This window comes from Azolla caroliniana, unplaced genomic scaffold (genome assembly GCF_043228905.1).
Source record: "Azolla caroliniana isolate FFs.n. ecotype wild unplaced genomic scaffold, voAzoCaro1.0.p SCAF_12, whole genome shotgun sequence".
NCBI classification, from domain to species: Eukaryota; Viridiplantae; Streptophyta; class Polypodiopsida; order Salviniales; family Salviniaceae; genus Azolla; species Azolla caroliniana.
Genome location: NW_028230447.1, coordinates 9,857,884 through 9,877,798, shown reverse-complemented (window position 1 = coordinate 9,877,798; position 19,915 = coordinate 9,857,884). Strand labels below are relative to the sequence as shown.

General features: G+C 43.0%; 12 non-coding genes across 12 annotated transcripts; all 12 read left to right on the top strand.

Moving 5' to 3' along the window:
- The first annotated feature begins 262 nt into the window (after positions 1-262).
- Positions 263-334, top strand: TRNAH-GUG (transfer RNA histidin (anticodon GUG)). Its single transcript has one exon. It is a non-coding gene; the product is annotated as a tRNA-His (tRNA).
- A 655-nt stretch (positions 335-989) lies between these two features.
- TRNAH-GUG (transfer RNA histidin (anticodon GUG)) lies at positions 990-1,061 on the top strand. The gene has a single exon. It is a non-coding gene; the product is annotated as a tRNA-His (tRNA).
- A 655-nt stretch (positions 1,062-1,716) lies between these two features.
- TRNAH-GUG (transfer RNA histidin (anticodon GUG)) lies at positions 1,717-1,788 on the top strand. The gene has a single exon. It is a non-coding gene; the product is annotated as a tRNA-His (tRNA).
- Positions 1,789-2,443: 655 nt separating this feature from the next.
- TRNAH-GUG (transfer RNA histidin (anticodon GUG)) lies at positions 2,444-2,515 on the top strand. Its single transcript has one exon. It is a non-coding gene; the product is annotated as a tRNA-His (tRNA).
- A 655-nt stretch (positions 2,516-3,170) lies between these two features.
- On the top strand, positions 3,171-3,242 carry TRNAH-GUG (transfer RNA histidin (anticodon GUG)). The gene has a single exon. It is a non-coding gene; the product is annotated as a tRNA-His (tRNA).
- A 656-nt stretch (positions 3,243-3,898) lies between these two features.
- On the top strand, positions 3,899-3,970 carry TRNAH-GUG (transfer RNA histidin (anticodon GUG)). The gene has a single exon. It is a non-coding gene; the product is annotated as a tRNA-His (tRNA).
- A 656-nt stretch (positions 3,971-4,626) lies between these two features.
- TRNAH-GUG (transfer RNA histidin (anticodon GUG)) lies at positions 4,627-4,698 on the top strand. The gene has a single exon. It is a non-coding gene; the product is annotated as a tRNA-His (tRNA).
- A 655-nt stretch (positions 4,699-5,353) lies between these two features.
- TRNAH-GUG (transfer RNA histidin (anticodon GUG)) lies at positions 5,354-5,425 on the top strand. Its single transcript has one exon. It is a non-coding gene; the product is annotated as a tRNA-His (tRNA).
- Positions 5,426-6,795: 1,370 nt separating this feature from the next.
- TRNAH-GUG (transfer RNA histidin (anticodon GUG)) lies at positions 6,796-6,867 on the top strand. Its single transcript has one exon. It is a non-coding gene; the product is annotated as a tRNA-His (tRNA).
- A 656-nt stretch (positions 6,868-7,523) lies between these two features.
- TRNAH-GUG (transfer RNA histidin (anticodon GUG)) lies at positions 7,524-7,595 on the top strand. Its single transcript has one exon. It is a non-coding gene; the product is annotated as a tRNA-His (tRNA).
- Positions 7,596-9,976: 2,381 nt separating this feature from the next.
- TRNAH-GUG (transfer RNA histidin (anticodon GUG)) lies at positions 9,977-10,048 on the top strand. Its single transcript has one exon. It is a non-coding gene; the product is annotated as a tRNA-His (tRNA).
- Positions 10,049-10,704: 656 nt separating this feature from the next.
- On the top strand, positions 10,705-10,776 carry TRNAH-GUG (transfer RNA histidin (anticodon GUG)). Its single transcript has one exon. It is a non-coding gene; the product is annotated as a tRNA-His (tRNA).
- The last annotated feature ends 9,139 nt before the right edge of the window (positions 10,777-19,915 follow it).

Here is a 19,915-nt window from a genome sequence, read left to right as displayed (position 1 = left end):
ATATAGAATGTGCACATGTATTTGTCCATGGCTTAATCGAGCCTTGAGTCATATGTTATATAGATTGTGTACATGAATTTATTCACTCCACATACGAAGTGAATTCTTAGTGATTACAAGTCCGTATTTATGGATGCCTTTATGGAGACCTCCCTAATATGTTATATAGATTGTAGCTATGAATTTATGCATGCAACATGGGAAGGCAATATTTAGTGGTTACAACTCCATGTTGTAGTTGTGAAGACTTTGTTCCAACTCCGTGGTTGTAGTTTAGTGGTTAGAATTCCACGTTGTGGCCGTGGAGACCTGGGCTCGAATCCCAGCAACAACACTAAAAGTGAGTCTATATCGACTTGTTAAATGCTTTGAATCCCAATGTATTTAGGATAGGAAGTTGGTTGCCAAAACCAAGAACCATACAAATTGAATTTAAGCAAAAAACTACAAGCCACCATCCCAAACAAAGGTTCCTTTCAAATATTCGTCCCAGCCAACATTGTTTTCAATTCAAAAGCATTTGATGGTTATACTTTAGTGGTTCGAAGTTCATGTTATGGTCATGGAGACCTAAGCTCAACAAACAGTCAACTTTGCATTATACATTATTGTCGGAGGGCCGTAAACCGTATTACCTATGATGTTGCATATCATTAGTTTTCATTTTCCACATTGCAAAATAATTTCACGAGTGCAATATTGGCTTCTATTTCATATAGAATGCGCACATGTATTTGTCCATGGCTTAATCCACACTTGAGTCATATGTCATATAGATTGTATACATGAATTTATTCACACCACATACGAAATCAAGTCTTAGTGATTAGAAGTCTGTATTTATGGATGCCTTTATGGAGACTTCCCTAATATATTATATAGAGTGTAACTATAAATTTATGCATGCAACATGGGAAGGCAATATTTAGTGGTTACAACTCCATGTTGTAGTTGTGAAGACTTTATTCCATTTTGGCAACACAAACTCCGTGGTTGTAGTTTAGTGGTTAGAATTCCACGTTGTGGCCGTGGAGACCTGGGCTCGAATCCCAGCAACAACACTAAAAGTGAGTCTATATCGACTTGTTAAATGCTTTGAATCCCAATGTATTTAGGATAGGAAGTTGGTTGCCAAAACCAAGAACCATACAAATTGAATTTAAGCAAAAAACTACAAGCCACCATCCCAAACAAAGGTTCCTTTCAAATATTCGTCCCAGCCAACATTGTTTTCAATTCAAAAGCATTTGATGGTTATACTTTAGTGGTTCGAAGTTCATGTTATGGTCATGGAGACCTAAGCTCAACAAACAGTCAACTTTGCATTATACATTATTGTCGGAGGGCCGTAAACCGTATTACCTATGATGTTGCATATCATTAGTTTTCATTTTCCACATTGCAAAATAATTTCACGAGTGCAATATTGGCTTCTATTTCATATAGAATGCGCACATGTATTTGTCCATGGCTTAATCCACACTTGAGTCATATGTCATATAGATTGTATACATGAATTTATTCACACCACATACGAAATCAAGTCTTAGTGATTAGAAGTCTGTATTTATGGATGCCTTTATGGAGACTTCCCTAATATATTATATAGAGTGTAACTATAAATTTATGCATGCAACATGGGAAGGCAATATTTAGTGGTTACAACTCCATGTTGTAGTTGTGAAGACTTTATTCCATTTTGGCAACACAAACTCCGTGGTTGTAGTTTAGTGGTTAGAATTCCACGTTGTGGCCGTGGAGACCTGGGCTCGAATCCCAGCAACCACACCAAAACTGAGTCTATATCAACTTGTTAAATGCATTGCATCCAAATGGATTTGAGATAAGAAGTTGGTTGCCAAAACCAAGAACCATACAAATTTTATTTTAGCAGAAAACTACGAGTAACCATCCCCAACAAAGGTTCCTTTCAAATATTCGTCCTAGCCAACATTGTTTTCAATTCAAAAGCATTTGATGGTTATACTTTAGTGGTTCAAAGTTCATGTTATGGTCATGGAGACCTAAGCTCAACAAACAGTCAACTTTGCATTATACATTATTGTAGGAGGGCCGTAAACCGTATTACCTATGATGTTGCATATCATTAGTTTTCATTTTCCACATTGCAAAATAATTTCACGAGTGCAATATTGGCTTCTATTTCATATAGAATGCGCACATGTATTTGTCCATGGCTTAATGCACACTTGAGTCATATGTCATATAGATTGTATACATGAATTTATTCACACCACATACGAAATCAAGTCTTAGTGATTAGAAGTCTGTATTTATGGATGCCTTTATGGAGACTTCCCTAATATATTATATAGAGTGTAACTATAAATTTATGCATGCAACATGGGAAGGCAATATTTAGTGGTTACAACTCCATGTTGTAGTTGTGAAGACTTTATTCCATTTTGGCAACATAAACTCCGTGGTTGTAGTTTAGTGGTTAGAATTCCACGTTGTGGCCGTGGAGACCTGGGCTCGAATCCCAGCAACCACACCAAAACTGAGTCTATATCAACTTGTTAAATGCATCGCATCCAAATGGATTTGAGATAAGAAGTTGGTTGCCAAAACCAAGAACCATACAAATTTTATTTAAGCAAAAAACTACGAGTAACCATCCCCAACAAAGGTTCCTTTCAAATATTCCTCCTAGCCAAGATTATTTTAATTTCAAAAGCATTTGATGGTTGTACTTTAGTGGTTAGATGTTTACGTAATGGTCATGGAGACCTAAGTTTAACAAATAGTCCGCTTGGCATTATACATTATTGTCGAGGGCCTTAACCCATATTACGTATGAAGTTGGCATATCATTAGTTTTCATTTTCCACATTTCATAATAATTTCAAGAGTGCAATCTTGGCTCGTATTTCATATAGAATGTGCACATGTATTTGTCCATGGCCTAATCAAGACTTGAGTCATATGTGATATAGATTGTGTACATGAATCTATTCACGCCACATACGAAATCAAGTCTTAGTGATTAGAAGTCCGTATTTCTGGATGCCTTTATGGAGACATCTTTAATATGTTATATAGAGTCTAGGTATGAATTTATGCATGCAACATGGGAAGGCAATATTTAGTGGTTACAACTCCATGTTGTAGTTGTGAAGACTTTGTTCCAATTTGGCAACACAAACTCCGTGGTTGTAGTTTAGTGGTTAGAATTCCACGTTGTGGCCGTGGAGACCTGGGCTCGAATCCCAGCAACCACACCAAAACTGAGTCTATATCAACTTGTTAAATGCTTCAAATCCCAATGGATTTAAGATAGGAAGTTGGTTGCCAAAACCAAGAACCATATAAATTTAATTTAAGCAAAAAACTATGACCAACCATCCCAAACAAAGGATCCTTTGAGATATTCGTCCCAGCCAACATTGTTTTCAATTCAAAAGCATTTTCTGGTTGTGCATTACTGGTTAGAATTTCATGTTATGGTCATGGAAACCTAAGCTTAACAGATAGTCCGCTTGGCAGTATACCTTATTGTCTGAGCGCCTTAACCCATATTACATATGAAGTTGGCATATCATTAGTATTCATTTTCCACATTGCACAAAAATTTCACGAGTGCAATCTTGGCTCGTCTTCCATATAGAATGTTCACATGTATTTGTCCATGACTTAATCCACACTTGAGTCATATGTCCTATAGATTGTGTACATGAATCTATTCACGCCACATACGAAATCAAGTCTTAGTGATTAGAAGTCCATATTTCCGGATTCCTTTATAGGGACATCTTTAATATGTAATATAGAGTCTAGGTATGAATTTATGCATGCAACATGGGAAGGCAATATTTAGTGGTTACAACTCCATGTTGTAGTTGTGAAGACTTTGTTCCAATTTGGCAACACAAACTCCGTGGTTGTAGTTTAGTGGTTAGAATTCCACGTTGTGGCCGTGGAGACCTGGGCTCGAATCCCAGCAACCACACCAAAACTGAGTCTATATCAACTTGTTAAATGCTTCATATCCCAATGGATTTAAGATAGGAAGTTGGTTGCCAAAACCAAGAACCATATAAATTTAATTTAAGCAAAAAACTACGACCAACCATCCCAAACAAAGGAACCTTTGCGATATTCGTCCCAGCCAACATTGTTTTCAATTCAAAAGCTTTTTCTGGTTGTCCTTTACTGGTTAGAATTTCATGTTATGGTCATGGAGACCTAAGCTCAACAAATAGTCCGGTTGGCAGTATACATTATTGTCTGAGCGCCTTAACCCATATTACATATGAAGTTGGCATATCATTAGTATTCATTTTCCACATTGCACAATAATTTCACGAGTGCAATCTTGGCTCGTCTTCTATATAGAATGTTCACATGTATTTGTCCATGACTTAATCCACACTTGAGTCATATGTCCTATAGATTGTGTACATGAATCTATTCACGCCACATACGAATTCAAGTCTTAGTGATTAGAAGTCCATATTTCCGGATTCCTTTATAGGGACATCTTTAATATGTAATATAGAGTCTAGGTATGAAATTATGCATGCAACATGGGAAGGCAATATTTAGTGGTTACAACTCCATGTTGTAGTTGTGAAGACTTTGTTCCAATTTGGCAACACAAACACCGTGGTTGTAGTTTAGTGGTTAGAATTCCACGTTGTGGCCGTGGAGACCTGGGCTCGAATCCCAGCAACCACACCAAAAGTGAGTCTATATCAACTTGTTAAATGCTTCATATCCCAATGGATTTAAGATAGGAAGTTGGTTGCCAAAACCAAGAACCATATAATTTAATTTAAGCAAAAAACTACGACCAACCATCCCAAACAAAGGAACCTTTGAGATATTCGTCCCAGCCAACATTGTTTTCAATTCAAAAGCTTTTTCTGGTTGTCCTTTACTGGTTAGAATTTCATGTTATGGTCATGGAGACCTAAGCTCAACAAATAGTCCGGTTGGCAGTATACATTATTGTCTGAGCGCCTTAACCCATATTACATATGAAGTTGGCATATCATTAGTATTCATTTTCCACATTGCACAAAAATTTCACGAGTGCAATCTTGGCTCGTCTTCAATATAGAATGTTCACATGTATTTGTCCATGGCTTAATCCACACTTGAGTCATATGTCCTATAGATTGTGTACATGAATCTATTCACGCCACATACGAAATCAAGTCTTAGTGATTAGAAGTCCATATTTCTGGATTCCTTTATGGGGACATCTTGAATATGTAATATAGAGCCTAGGTATGAATTTATGCATGCAACATGGGAAGGCAATATTTAGTGGTTACAACACCATGTTGTAGTTGTGAAGACTTTGTTCCAATTTGGCAACACAAACTCCGTGGTTGTAGTTTAGTGGTTAGAATTCCACGTTGTGGCTGTGGAGACCTGGGCTCGAATCCCAGCAACCACACCAAAACTGAGTCTATATCAACTTGTTAAATGCTTCATATCCCAATGGATTTAAGATAGGAAGTTGGTTGCCAAAACAAAGAACCATATAAATTTAATTTAAGCAAAAAACTACGACCAACCATCCCAAACAAAGGATCCTTTGAGATATTCGTCCCAGCCAACATTGTTTTCAATTTAAAAGCATTTTCTCGTTTTCTTTTACTGGTTAGAATTTCATATTATGGTCATGGAGACCTAAGCTCAACAAATAGTCCGCTTGGCAGTATACATTATTGTCTGAGCGCCTTAACCCATATTACATATGAAGTTGGCATATCATTAGTATTCATTTTCCACATTGCACAAAAATTTCACGAGTGCAATCTTGGCTCGTCTTCCATATAGAATATTCACATGTATTTGTCCATGGCTTAATCCACACTTGAGTCATATGTCCTATAGATTGTGTACATGAATCTATTCACGCCACATACGAAATCAAGTCTTAGTGATTAGAAGTCCATATTTCCGGATTCCTTTATAGGGACATCTTTAATATGTAATATAGAGTCTAGGTATGAATTTATGCATGCAACATGGGAAGGCAATATTTAGTGGTTACAACTGCATGTTGTAGTTGTGAAGACTTTGTTCCAATTTGGCAACACAAACTCCGTGGTTGTAGTTTAGTGGTTAGAATTCCACGTTGTGGCCGTGCAGACCTGGGCTCGAATCACAGCAACCACACCAAAAGTGAGTCCTTATCAACTTGTTAAATGCTTCACATCCCAATGGATTTAAGATAGGAAGTTGGTTGCCAAAACCAAGAACCATATAAATTTAATTTAAGCAAAAAACTACGACCAACCATCCCAAACAAAGGATCCTTTGAGATATTCGTCCCAGCCAATATTGTTTTCAATTCAAAAGCATTTTCTGGTTGTCCTTTACTGGTTAGAATTTCATGTTATGGTCATGGAGACCTAAGCTCAACAAATAGTCCGCTTGGCAGTATACATTATTGTCTGAGCGCCTTAACCCATATTACATATGAAGTTGGCATATCATTAGTATTCATTTTCCACATTGCACAAAAATTTCACGAGTGCAATCTTGGCTCGTCTTCCATATAGAATGTTCACATGTATTTGTCCATGACTTAATCCACACTTGAGTCATATGTCCTATAGATTGTGTACATGAATCTATTCACGCCACATACGAAATCAAGTCTTAGTGATTAGAAGTCCATATTTCTGGATTCCTTTATGGGGACATCTTTAATATGTTATATAGAGTCTAGGTATGAATTTATGCATGCAACATGGGAAGGCAATATTTAGTGGTTACAACGCCATGTTGTAGTTGTGAAGACTTTGTTCCAACTCCGTGGTTGTAGTTTAGTGGTTAGAATTCCACGTTGTGGCCGTGGAGACCTGGGCTCGAATCCCAGCAACCACACCAAATGTGAGTCTATATCAACTTGTTAAATGCTTCGAATCCAAATGGATTTGAGATAGGAAGTTGGTTGCCAAAAACATGAACCATACATATTTAATTTAAGCAATAAACTACGAGCAACCATCCCGAAGAAAGGTTCCTTTCAAATATTCGTCCTAGCCAAGATTGTTTACAAGTAAAAAGCATTTGATGGTTGTACTTTCGTGGCTAGATGTTTACGTAATGGTCATGGAAACCTAAGCTCAACAAATAGTCAACTTGGCATTATACATTATTGTCTGAGGGCCTTCACCTATATTTTGTATGAAGTTGGCATATCATTAGTTTTTATTTTCCACATTGCACAATAATTTCAAGAGTGCAATCTTGGCTCGTATTTCATATAGAATGTGCACATGTATTTGTCCATGGCTTAGTCGAGACTTGAGTCATATGTGATATAGATTGTGTACATGACTTTATTCACGCCACATACGAAATCAAGTCTTCGTGATTAGAAGTCCGTATTTCTGGATGCCTTTATGGAACCATCTTTAATATGTTATATAGAGTGTAGGTATGAATTTATACATGCAACATCGGAAGGCAATATTTAGTGGTTACAACTCCATGTTGCAGTTGTGAAGACTTTGTTCCAATTTGGCAACATAAACTCCGTGGTTGTAGTTTAGTGGTTAGAATTCCACGTTGTGGCCGTGGAGACCTGGGCTCGAATCCCAGCAACCACACCAAAAGTGAATGTATATCCACTTGTTAAATGTTTCGAATTCCAATGTATTTGAGATAGGAAATTTTTTGCCAAAACCAAGAGCCATACAAATTTAATTGAAGTAAAAAACTACGAGCAACCGTCCCCAACAAAGGTTCCTTTCAAATATTCGTCCCAGCCAACATTGTTTTCAATTCCAAAGCATTTGATGGTTACCTGAGGGCCTTAACCCGTATTACTTATGATGTTGCATATCATTAGTTTTCGTTTTCCACATTGCGGAATAATTTTACGAGTGCAATATTGGAAGTTGTTAAATGCTTCGAATCCCAATGGATTTAAGATAGGATGTTGGTTGCCAAAACCAAGAACCATATAAATTTAATTTAAGCAAAAAGCTACGACAAACCATCCCAAACAAAGGTTCCTTTGAAATATTCGTCCCAGCCAAAATTGTTTTCAATTCAAAAGCATTTTATGGTTGTCCTTTAGTGGTTAGAATTTCATGTTATGGTCATGGAGACCTAAGCTCAACAAATAGTCGGCTTGGCAGTATACATTATTGTCTAAGGGCCTTAACCCATATTTTGTATGACGTTGGCATATCATTAGTTTTCATTTTCCACATTGCACAATAATTTCAAGAGTGCAATCTTGGCTCGTATTTCATATAGAATGTGCACATGTATTTGTCCATGGTTTAATCGAGACTTGAGTCATATGTGATATAGATTGTGTACATGAATCTATTCACGCCACATAGGAAATCAAGTCTTAGTAATTAGAAGTCCATATTTTTGGATGCCTTTATGGAGACATCTTTAATATGTTATATAGAGTGTATGTATGAATTTATGCATGCAACAGGGGAAGCCAACATTTAGTGGTTACAACTCCATGTTGTAGTTGTGAAGACTTTGTTCCAATTTGGCAACACAAACTCCGTGGTTGTAGTTTAGTGGTTTTAATTCCACGTTGTGGCCGTGGAGACCTAGGCTCGAATCCCAGCAACCACACCAAAAGTGAATCTATGTCAACTTGTTAAATGCTTCATATCCAAATGGATTTGAGATAGGAAGTTGGTTGCGAAAACCAAGAACCATACAAATTTAATTTTAGCAAAAAACTACGAGCCACAATCCCCAACAAAGGTTCCTATCAACTATTCTTCCCAGCCAACATTGTTTTCAATTCCACAGCATTTGATGGTTGTACGTTATTAGTTAGAAGTTCATGATATGGTCATGGAGACCTAAGTTCAACAAATAGTCAGCTTGGCATTATACATTATTGCCTGAAGGCCTTAACCCATATCACGTATGAAGTTGGCATATCATTAGTTTTCATTTCCCACATTGCACAATAATTTCAAGAGTGCAATCTTGGCTCGTATTTCATATAGAATGTGCACATGTATTTGTCCATGGCTTAATCTACACTTGAGTCATATGTGATATAGATTGTGTACATGAATCAATTCACGCCACATAGGAAATCAAGTCTTAGTGATTAGAAGTCCGTATTTCTGAATGCCTTTATGGAGACATCTTTAATATGTTATACAACATGTAGGTATGAATTTAAGCATGCAACATGGGACGGCAATATTTAGTGCTTACAACTCCATGTTGTAGTTGTGAAAACTTTGTTCCAATTTGGCAACACAAACTCCGTGGTTGTTGTTTAGTGGTTAGAATTCCATGTTGTCGCCGTGGAGACCTGGGCTCGAATCCCAGCAACCACACCAAAAGTGAGTGTACATCCACTTGTTAAATGCTTCGAATCCCAATGGATTTAAGATAGGAAGTTGGTTGCCAAAACCAAGAACCATATAAATTTAATTTAAGCATAAAACAACGACCAACCATCCCAAACAAAGGTTCATTTGAAATATTCGTCCCAGCCAACATTGTTTTCAATTCAAAAGCATTTTATGGTTGTCCTTTAGTGGTTAGAATTTCATGTTATGGTCATGGAGACCTAAGCTCAACAAATAGTCCGCTTGGGATTATACATTATTGTCTGAGCGCCTTAACCCATATTACATATGATGTTGGCATATCATTAGTATTCATTTTCCACATTGCACAATAATTTCACGAGTGCAATCTTGGCTCGTCTTTCCTATAGAATGTGCACATGTATTTGTCCATGGCTTAATCCACACTTGAGTCATATGTCATATAGATTGTGTACATGAATCTATTCACGCCACATACGAAGTCAAGTCTTAGCGATTAGAAGTCCATATTTCTGGATGCCTTTATGGAGACATCTTTAATATGTTATATAGAGTGTAGGTAGGAATTTATGCATGCAACATGGGAAGGCAATATTTAGTGGTTACAACTCCATGTTGTAGTTGTGAAAACTTTGTTCCAATTTGGCAACACAAACTCCGTGGTTGTTGTTTAGTGGTTAGAATTCCACGTTGTGGCCGTGGAGACCTGGGCTCGAATCCCAGCAACCACACCAAAAGTGAGTCTATATCAACTTGTTAAATGCTTCGAATCCAAATGGATTTGAGATAGGAAGTTGGTTGCCAAAACCAGGAACCATATAAATTTAATTTAAGCAAAAAACTACGAGCCACCATCCCAAACAAAGGTTCCTTTGAAATATTTGTCCTAGCCAACATTGTTTTCAATTCAAAAGCATTTTATGGTTGTCCTTTAGTGGTTAGAATTTCATGTTATGGTCATGGAGACCTAAACTCAACAAATAGTCCGCTTGGCATTATACATTATTGTCTGAGCGCAATAACCCATATTACCTATGAAATTGCAATATCATTAGTATTCATTTTCCACATTGCACAATAATTTCACAAGTGCAATCTTGGCTCGTAATTCATATAGAATGTGCACAAGTATTTGTCCATAGGTTAATCGACACTTTAGTCATATGTCATATAGATTGTGTACTTGAATCTATTCATGCCACATACGAAATCAAGTCTTAGTGATTAGAAGTCCGTATTTTTCGATGCCTTTATGGAGCCATCTTTAATATGTTATATAGAGTCTAGGTATGAATTTATGCATGCAACATGGGAAGACAATATTTATTGGTTACAACTCCATGTTGTGGTTGTGAAGATTTGGTTCCAATTTGGCAACACAAATTTTGTGGTTGTAGTTTAGTGGTTAGAATTCCACGTTGTGGCCGTGGAGACTTGGGCTCGAATCCCAGCAACCACACCAAAAGTGAGTGTATATCCACTTGTTAAATGTTTCGAATTCCAATGGATTTGAGATAGGAAATTTGTTGCCAAAACCAAGAGCCATACAAATTTAATTGAAGTAAAAAACTACGAGCAACCGTCCCCAACAAAGGTTCCTTTCAAATATTCGTCCCAGCCAACATTGTTTTCAATTCCAAAGCATTTGATGGTTGTACTTTAGTGGTTAGAGGTTCATGTTATGGTCATGGAGACCTAAGCTCAACAAGCAGTCAGCCTTGCATTATACATTATTGCCGAGCGCCTTAACCCATATTACGTATGAAGTTAGCATAGCATTGGTTTTCGTTTTCCACATTGCACAATAATTTCACGAGTGCAATCTTTGCTTGTATTTCATATAGAATGCGCACATGTATTTGTCCATGACTTAATCGATACTTCAGTCATATGTCATATAGATTGTGTAGATGAATTTATTCACGCGACATACGAAGTCAAGTCTTAGTGATGAGAAGTCTATATTTATGGATGCCTTTATGGAGACTTCCCTAATATGTTATATAGAGTGGAGCTATGAATTTATGCATGCAACATGGGAAGGCAATATTTAGTGGTTACAACTCCATGATGTAGTTGTGAAGACTTTGTTCCAATTTGGCAACACAAACTCCGTCGTTGTAGTTTAGGGTTTAGGGTTTTAGTCGTTCCGTATGCTCAACGCTCGGCCACAACCGACCTTAGAATCATACACAGAAAACGGGAAGTAAATTCACGACACAAAGGAGAGATAAGGTACACAGGATGTTTACGTGGAAAACCTAAACTAAGGGAGAAAACCACGACAGCCCACAGGCTGCAAACTATCACTATGTTGGAATGTACAAACAGTGAGTTCACGGAGGCAACGACCTCGTGTTCACGATCTTCGCCACAGGCGGCGGTTACAACAGAGGGAGCGACCTCTTTCTCTCTCTCTCTCTCTGTACAATGTTACGCGCTCTAATCTCGTGCAAAACAGGAATGACAACAACAACAACAACTAAAAGTTTGCCCTAAGTCATATTTATACTAATATGACTTTTCTGCTATTTACAAATATAGCCTCGATGGACTCTCAGAAACATATTTACGAATATGTCTCTTCATTTGGTTTTCACCGGGTCTGCACCATCCGCCTCTCCGTAGCCGGGTACTCCTCATCCAGATCTCACCGGGTCTGCACCATCCGGCTCTCCGTTGCCGGGTACTCCTCATCCGGTTCTCACCGGTCTCGGCCTATCGGCCTTGGCCGAGTTTGTTCATCGGCACTGTTCTTCTCTCTTCCCATCCGGAGGGACCTGTCTCCAAACAAACTCCCCCTTCACTCCGGCATGGGGTGTCTTATCAGTCCGATCCGCTTCCGGCATGCATCCAGCTTGTCGGGTATCAGAACTTTGGTCAGTATATCTGACTCGTTCTCAACCGTGTGGATCTTCGACAGTGCGAACTCCTGGTCATCTACTCTTTCCTGGATCCAGGGATACCTTCGCTGGATATGCTTCATCCGGGAATGGTAGGCCGCATTCTTAGCAAGGTGGATGGCACTTTGACTATCGCAGTAGAGCCGGTATTCATCTTGTCGAATACTGAGCTCTCCGATGAGGTCCTTCATCCATAATATTTCCGCCATGTACTCCGCCTCCGTGGTTGACAATGCAACCGTCTTCTGCAACCTCGACTGCCACGAAACAGCTCCCCCTGCATATGTCATTACATACCCGGATGTAGACCGGCTGGTATCCACATCAGCCGACATGTCCGAGTCGGTGAATCCGTCAAGTTGAGGTCTTCCGGAGCCGAATCGGAGACACATATTTGAAGTGCCCTTCAAATACCGGAGTATCCATTTGACAACGTTCCAGTGCTCCTTGCCGGGATTGCTCATAAACCGGCTCACCACTCCGACTGCGTTTCCTATATCCGGTTGGGTACACACCATTGCGTACATCAAGCTCCCAACGGCAGAGGCATATGGAATCTTCATCATATCCGCCTTCTCTGCTTTCGTCTTTGGGCTTTGCTTACTGGATAGCTTGCAGTTTGTCGGAAGTGTCGATCCGACCGGTTTCGCATCTGACATGTTGAACCGGTGAAGCACCTTTGTCATGTACTTCCCTTTGTGACAGCCATAATTGCTTCGCTGACCGGTCCCAAATGATGTGCATCCCCAGCATCTGTCTTGCCCGACCCAAGTCTTTCATTGAGAAGGTCCGGTTGAGAGCCTTCTTCAGCATCCGTATTTTGACTTGGTCCCGTCCGACGATCAACATGTCGTCCACGTACAGAAGGAGTATCAGGAAGTCGCCTCCTACAAACTTCTTCACAAACACGCAGTGATCGGCCCGCGTCTTGTGGTACCCTTGATCGCTCATGAAGGAGTCGAACTTCCAGTACCATTGCCGGGGGGCCTACTTTAACCTGTAGAGGCTCTTCTTCAACCGGCAAACCAGGTGCTCCTTCCCTTTCTCCACGAATCCTTCCGGTTGCTGCATGTAGATTTCTTCTTCGAGGTCACCGTGAAGGAATGCCGTCTTCATGTCTAGCTGCTCTACCTCGAGGTCCATGCTTGCCGCTATACTCAGCACCGTCCGGATGGAGGTCATCTTTACTACCGGGGCAAATATCTCGTCGAAGTCCACGCCCTTCTTCTGTTGGAACCCCTTCACCACGATCCTGGCTTTGTATCTCGGGGGGTTGCCGGCATCTCCCGGTTTCAACTTGTACACCCACTTGTTTCAGAGTGCCTGCTTTCCTTTCGGCAACTCCACCAATTTGTACGTATGGTTCTCATGCAGGGAATCCATCTCATCCTGCATGGCACTTAACCATTTTCGGTTGTGGGTGTCTTCCTTCGCTTCTTCGAAGCTTTCCGGCTCCCCCTCATCGGTCAGCAGAACATTCTCTGCATCCGGAAATCTCCGGGGGGGCCTTCTCTCTCTGAGAGGATATCTCCGTCTCTGGGCTTCGGTAACCGACTCCTCCATTTGCTCTTCATCCGAATCCAATTCGGGGTCTAGGCCGGCTCCGGTCTCAGCTTCCTCTACTTCTTCTTCTGCCGGTTCGGTATCCTCACCATAACCGGCTGGTTCCTCGAGTGCTAACCGATCTCTTGCCGGTTGGGTCGGCTCATCGTAGAATCTATCCTTACCAGTCGACTCGGAGTTCATTATCTTCTTCTCCGACTCCCAGTCGGCGAGCGTCTTGTCCTCCATGAAGATAATATCTCGACTCCGGAATACCTTCTTGTCGACCAGGTCCCACACTCGGTAGCTGAACTCATCGTCACTGTAACCGAGGAATATGCATGGCTGGGTCTTTGGATCTAACTTTCCTCTCTGGTCCTTAGCTACATGCACGTACGCGAGACACCTGAACACCTTCAGATGCCGGTAGGACACTTCCTTACCGGTCCATACTCTCTGTGGCGTGTCTCCGTCCAAGAATACTGAGGGTGATCTGTTTATCACATATGTCGCCGTCGACAGTGCCTCAGCCCAAAACTTCTTGGGTAGTTTTGCATGTGCTAGCATACTCCGGACCCTCTCCATTATGGTCCGGTTCATCCTCTCGGCCAGTCCGTTTAGTTCCGGTGTCTTCGGCACGGTAAATTCGAGCTGGATTCCCTTCGAGCGGCAGTACTCCTCGAACTACCCCCGGTATTCTCCTCCGTTATCTGCTCGAACCGCCTTCAGCTTCCGGCCAGTTTCTCTTTCTACTCTCGCGTGGAGCTCTTTGAAAACGGATAGCACCTGATCCTTCGTCTTCAGCGGTGTGGCCCACAGCTTCCGGCTATGGTCATCTATGAACGTCACGAAGTACTGCGCTCCGGCATGTCACTTCGTGTCTACTTGACACACATCCGTATGCACCAACTCCAGTGGTGCATTACATCTCATCGGTGGCCTTGGTCGGAAGGAGGTCCGGTTTTGCTTACCAGCCAGACAATCAGTGCACTTCTCCAAGTGCACGTTCTTCACTGGAATGAGATTGTCGTCTGCAAGCCTCTTCATCCCCTTCTCGCTCATATGACATAGTCTCTTGTGCCACAGCTCATCGGCAGTGTCGGATGCCAAGTTCACTTCTTCCGGACATAACCGAGCATTCATCAGGTACAACGTGTTGACCTTCCGGGCCCTAGCCACAATCAGGCTCCCTTTGCTGAACTTCATGACACCGTTCCGGATGCTGCCCGTGTAGCCTTCATCATCTAGCCGACCGGCTGATATCAGGTTCAGACGAACCTCCGGAACGTGTCAGACATCCTTCAGCAGCAACTTGCATCCCGTTGGTGTTGACAGCCACACGTCTCCTATGCCGACAATTCGGCATGTACCTTCATTCCCCATCCGGACACAGCCGTGATCACCGGCTGAATAGGATGAGAAGCATTTCCGGTCTAGGGTAAGGTGGAACGATGCTCCGGAGTCTACCACCCAGGTAATCTCGTCGCCACTTGCCGCGATTGTCGTCGTTCCCTTCCAGTCCGGCCCCCTCCGGTCTTTACCGTTCCGGTCCGGGGTCCGCTTCGAATCGGTACCGTCGGTCTCCTTATCTTTTCGGAAATGCCGACAGTTCTTTTGGAAGTGTCCCGGCTTGCCGCAATAGAATGTGGGCCTCCCCCTTGACTTTGACCGTGTCCCCGACTTCTCCCGGTTCTGGGGACTACGATTTCTATGTCTTCTGCGTTCCGATTCGGTAAGGAGCGCTTTGGAGTCGGAGCTCGTATCTTTATCTTTCCGACGCGCCTCCTCATCTAGCAAGCTCGACTTTACTCTTGCTAGGGATAACCGTTTTCCTTCTGGCCCGGCGTTGCCCAAACTGACAACCAACGTCTCCCAGCTATCCGGGAGGGAACCGAGCAGGAGTAGCGCTAGTACCTCATCGGCGAGAGGTACTTCCATTGAAGTTGCCTGGTGGATCAGCCCCTAGAAGGCATTCATGTGCTCCGCCATGCTGGAGCCATCTTGGTACCGGAGTCTTACTAGCTTCCGGAATACTGAAACCTGATTAACAACATTTTTGTTTTGAAACATTATGCCAATCTTCTCCTAGAGCTCATGAGCCTTGCTCTCTTCATTGAAGTTGTTGTACAGGCTCATGTCGATGAAGCACCGTATGTACGCCGTTGTCTTCATGTGCATCACCTCCCATATCGCGGCGTCGATTTTGTCCGGTCTCTTGTCCCCGAACTGAACCGGCAGCCAGAGGTCTTTAAACACGAGCATGTCCCTCATCTTCGACTTCCACACTGAATAGTTGGAGCCGGTGAGCTTGAACATGCTGCCAAACGATTCGTCCATTTTTCTGTGTCGTTTCGCTCTAATACCACTTGACGGGAACTAGTCGTTCCTTATGCTCAACGCTCGGCCACAACGGACCTTAGAATCATACACAAAAAACGGGAAGTAAATTCACAACACAAAGGAGAGAAAAGGTACACAGGATATTTATGTGGAAAACCCAAACTAAGGGAAAAAACCACGGCAGCCCACAAGCTGCAAACTATCACTATGTTGGAATGTACAAACAGTGAGTTCACGGAGGCAAGGACCTTGTGCTCACGATCTTCACCACAGGTGGCGGTTACAACAGAGGGAGCGACCTCTTTCTCTCTCTCTCTCTCTCTCTGTACACTGTTACGCGTTCTAATCTCGTGCAAAACAGGAATGACAACAACAACAACAACTAAAAGTTTGCCCTAAGTCATATTTATACTAATATGACTTTTCGGCTATTTACAAATATAGCCTCGATGGACTCTCAGAAACATATTTACGAATATGTCTCTTCATCCGGTTCTCACCGGGTCTGCACCATTCGGCTCTCCGTAGCCGTGTGCTCCTCATCCGGATATCACCAGGTCTGCACCATCCAACTCTCCGTAGCCGGGTACTCCTCATCCCGTTCTCACCAGGTCTGCACCATCTGGCTCTCCGTAGCCGGGTACTCCTCATCCGGTTCTCACTGGGTTTGCACCATCCGGCTCTCCGTAGCCGGGTACTCCTCATCCTGTTCTCACCGGTTTCGGCCTATCGGCCTTGGCCGAGTTTGTTCATCAGCAGTGTTCTTCTCTCTTCCCATCCGGAGGGACCTGTCTCCCAACAATTTAGTGGTTAGAATTCCACGTTGTGGCCGTGGAGACCTGGGCTCGAATCCCAGCAACCACACCAAAAGTGAGTGTATATCAACTTGTTAAATGCTTCGAATCCAAATGGATTTGAGATAGGACGTTGGTTGCCAAAACCAAGAACCATACAAATTTAATTTAAGCAAAAAACTACAAGCAACCATCCCCAACAAAGGTTCCTTTCAAATATTCGTCCCACCATCCCCAACAAAGGTTCCTTTCAAATATTCGTCCCAGCCAACATTGTTTTCAATTCAAAAGCATTTGATGGTTGTCCTTTAGTGGTTAGAATTTCATGTTATGGTCATGGAGACCCAAGCTCAACAAACAGTCCGCTTGGCATTATACATTATTGTCTGAGGGACTTAACCCATATTACGTATGAAGTTGGCATATCATTAGTTTTCATTTTCCACATTGCACAATAATTTCACGAGTGCAATCTTGGCTCATATTTCATATAGAATGGTCACATGTATTTGTCCATGGCTTAATCGAGACTTGAGTCATATGTCATATAGATTGTGTACATGAATTTATTCAAGCCACATACGAAGTGAAGTCTTAGTGATTAGAAGTCCGTATTTATGGATGCCTTTATGGAGACTTCCCTAATATGCTATATAGAGTGTACGTATGAATTTATGCATGCAACAGGGGAAGGCAATATTTAGTGGTTACAACTCCATGTTGTAGTTGTGAAGACTTTGTTCCAATTTGGCAACACAAACTCGGTGGTTGTAGTTTAGTGGTTAGAACTCCACTTTGTCATGTTGTTACGCGCGTGCGTGGAGAACGAGGCGGGACCACCGGGGTCCTGGACCGAGAAATAACTGAGAAGGTGGAGAACGGAACGGCAACGAACGCACTTGCACACGCAGGGACACAGGAGCACACAGGAATCACAGTCCAACAACACAGTAAACGAGACGACTAGAAGCCGGTGTATAAGAACACATATGTATATAAATTTATATGTATATCAAGACGTTTACAACTAACAAGCCGGCAAGGAGAACACTGACGCCTGTTCACTCGCACGCACAAGAGCGAGATGGAGACTCTGTCGGAAGCACACGGGCGTTCCACGGAGCAGAGTCAGCCTCCCGAGAACCTGCGCCAAAATGGATCTGGAGAGTGGCAGAGGAGAAGGGCTCGGTCCTAGTCCGGCAGCACTGCGTCCTCTCTAACGCGCGATATCTTTTCCATTCTTCTCCCTCTCTTTTATAGCCCAAGGAGGGAGGTCGTTATCACTCGTTACATCACATTAACTTCTCCCTATTGAATTTGTGCTACGTAGGATTTCACCTCAGCCGACTTGTACCTACCTACTTACTATAAAATGGAAGGTGTGCTCGCATGTAAGGGCTGGTTTCCACACGCTAAACTCGGTTTCCGCCTAGGGGTAGTTTCCTTCACGACATCCGCCCCCACCTAACCGCGCATCCACCAGTATGCGCCAAAATTGGGCCTTTGCTGGAGAAAACCGGTCCTTGCTTTACTCCCCGTCTTCCAGTTCGTCATCCGCCTTGGACCGCCCGTCGTCGCCGTCCATGCTTTCCGGATCCGGCTTGCACTCATGTCGTTTCTTAAATGCTTTGACCCTCTTCCCCGCTACTGGTATTGCTATCCTCGTACCGTCGAGCTCCGCAAGATGGTAGGTCTCGTTGTCGTTGGTGCCTGTCACCACGTAAGGCCCGAACCACCTCCTTGTAAACTTCCGCGTTGCCCTGTGCTGGTTGTCGAGGCTACTGTCATACACTAGGACCCAGTCGCCTTCCTCAATTTTCTTCGGTTGCAGTCGGTGAGTCCGGTCAAACCACCCTTTGTTCTTCAACCTTGCCAACCGAAGCTTCTTCGTGGCCCGTTCCACGTCCTCCGGCCTTCGCTTGAGCTGTCGAATCCGTTGTCGCGTTGTTACGCGCATGCGTGGAGAAAGGCGGGACCACGGGGGTCTTGGACTAGGGAGTGACGGAGCATAGGAAGTCGTACTTCACCGTTTCCGGGCCATTCCAGAAGCACACCGGAAGCAACCGAAGGGAGAGAGAGAAAGAGAGGGAGTGCGCGCTTAACGCCGACTCACGCACACACACGCATGCACACACACATACACACACACACACACCGGCCGACCCGGCTCACGCCCTTATGTATAGGAAACGCCGGAAAGGGGAAGCACCCGACACCAACAAAGACGCGAATATACACAGACAGACGCAAATGTATATATATAAGAGGAAGAATACATTCCCGGCTCCAAGCTGGACCAAGGTAGGTTACAGTAGTCGTCAGCTGCCAAGCACTCGGTCGGGGAGCTCACGGGCTTGTCGCGCCAAGCGGGGTCTTGCGCAGGAGACGAGCTGAAGCAAACCCTAAGCGAACACGAAGGGGGAGAAGAAGAAGAAGAAGAAGAAGAAGAAGAAGAAATGTAACTAACCCTAAATCTAACGGTATACCCTCTAACACAAAATGGGCAACCCCTTTCACAAAGGGTGCTCCCTTCCTTTTATAGAACAAGGAGAGGGATGTGTTATAATGTGGGATAAATCCCGACTTACATGGGATCGTCTGTCCCGACTTGACTACTCTTCGGCGCCATAAAGGTGCCCTCGTTATTCACACTAAATGTACACGGGTGAGCACACATGCTGCACCCCGCTGATGTAGCCAATGTTTCCTGGTTTCTGCCTCTGGCCGAAATTCTTCACGATATCTGCCCCCACCTAATCGCACGTCCACCGGTACGTGCCAAATCCGGTGAAGGGTGAGAGATTTCGGCCGGTGAGAAACCGGTCTTCCGTAATCCGCATCCTGGCTCACTGCCGGTTTGATCCGTCGGCTTCGGTTCTTCCTTCACGCTTACCTCCCCGTAGGCTCGTTCGACCCGTAGATGGGTCCTCTGCCGCGATCTCCGTAGTACGCGTACTTCCGCTGGCCCTTGTTCGGTCGTATGAACGCCCCGCTCCCCGTCGTATGCCCGATGTCCTCC